This window comes from Pseudomyrmex gracilis, unplaced genomic scaffold (assembly GCF_002006095.1).
Source record: "Pseudomyrmex gracilis isolate BER0280 unplaced genomic scaffold, ASM200609v1 scaffold_193, whole genome shotgun sequence".
NCBI lineage: Eukaryota > Metazoa > Arthropoda > Insecta > Hymenoptera > Formicidae > Pseudomyrmex > Pseudomyrmex gracilis.
In genome coordinates this window covers 289,233-290,903 of record NW_018020777.1, presented here as the reverse complement: position 1 = coordinate 290,903, position 1,671 = coordinate 289,233, and positions in this window count along the sequence as shown.

Sequence of the window (1,671 nt, the reverse complement as noted above, 5' to 3'; positions counted from 1 at the left end):
TACCAGAGAGAAGCCTGAGAGCGGCCATGCCATTGTAGTTTCTTACGACGGTTTCAATCGCTGGTTTTAGCCGTATTTCCACAAAAATGGAACTCAAAGGCCACGAGATCTAATACTTGCGTTTAATGTAGAACGGCCTTTGAGTTCCACTTTTGTGGAAATACGGCTATAACCAGCGGCTGAAACCGTCGTAAAAAATTACAATAGGATGGCCGCTCTCAGATTTCTCTCTGACTGTACACGCGCAACTCGTATTTCTAGAAAAAGTATTACCAGAGAGAAGCCTGAGAGCGGCCATGCCATTGTAGTTTCTTACGACGGTTTCAGCCGCTGATTTTAGCCGTATTTCCACAAAAGTGGAACTCAAAGGCCGTTCTACATTAAACGCAAGTCGCAGATCTCGTAGAATTGACCAATTGCAGAGTCAAATCAGCCAATCGACCAACGTGATTGATCAGTTCCACGAGACCTGCGACTTGAGTTTCAGAACGGCCTTTGAGTTCCACTTTTGTGGAAATACGGCTAAAACCAGCGGCTGAAACCGTCGTAAGAAACTATAATGGCATGGCCGCTCTCAGGCTTCTTTCTGGTATTACTATAAAAATCCTTCTCTACAAGATCTATTCTACAAAAGAAATGACATCAATAAGTTACGCCAAGTAAAATCTTTTATACATTGTGTTACGTCCTGGCCCATGGATACGGGCTGTGGTGTGGACGCAACAGTAAACGCGTCGTTTTCCATATCTCTCTTTACAGTGGACACGGAAGTCCCGCTGTGAGAGAGTTGAGCAAGTTGCTTATGTTCGTCGACAGGTCAACGGCGTACGTCGATCTTACTCTGTCTAACGAACACTCGCTCGTTGGTCCCTTTTTAGGTCTGAGACGCAAATCTCATTTACCAAGGACGGGACCTGGCGATTTTAACGAGCAAGTGAGAGTGGGTTATACGGTAAGAAGGATAACAGAGAATAATTCTTTAGATTGATTCCACACATTATAAAGTAATTATATTTATTAAAAAATCAAAATCAATAAATTAATAACAGACATGCAGAAATTAATACAATAAAGGAGCATATAATCGTTTCGTACAATGTAATCTACACGCTAGAACGCGAGTGTAAGAGAGAAAAAGAGTGCGAGTTCTTTAGTGTAGCCAGCCTTTTAACCCATGTTTATACAACTTAAATCATCTTAGAGACTTGTATCTTGATAAATTCGGTTTTTGTTTCATTTCTTAGGTTTCAATGGAAATAACGATAGNAATAAATTTGGATGTGTCATGATTCTAAGACTGATATTCGAAGATAAGCGGGCTTTGTTTGTTTCCGTGATTTAGGAAGGAAAAAGAAATAATTCGGACGGTATTCACGATTAGAGTCGCGAACCGCTCTCTCGGCGAGGGAAGTCGAACAAGGAATTGACTCCTCGGCCGGTTGCTATTCACGACTAGAGTCGCGAACTGCCCTCCCGGCGAGGGTGGTCGAACGAGGAATTGACTCCTCGGCCGGTTGCTATTCACTACTAGAGTCGCGAACTGCCCTCCCGGCGAGGGTGGTCAAACGAAGAATTGACTCCTCAGCCGGTTGCTATTCACGACTAGAGTCGCGAACTGCCCTCCCGGCGAGGGTGGTCAAGCAAGGAGTTAGTCGCGGAGAAACAAAATAA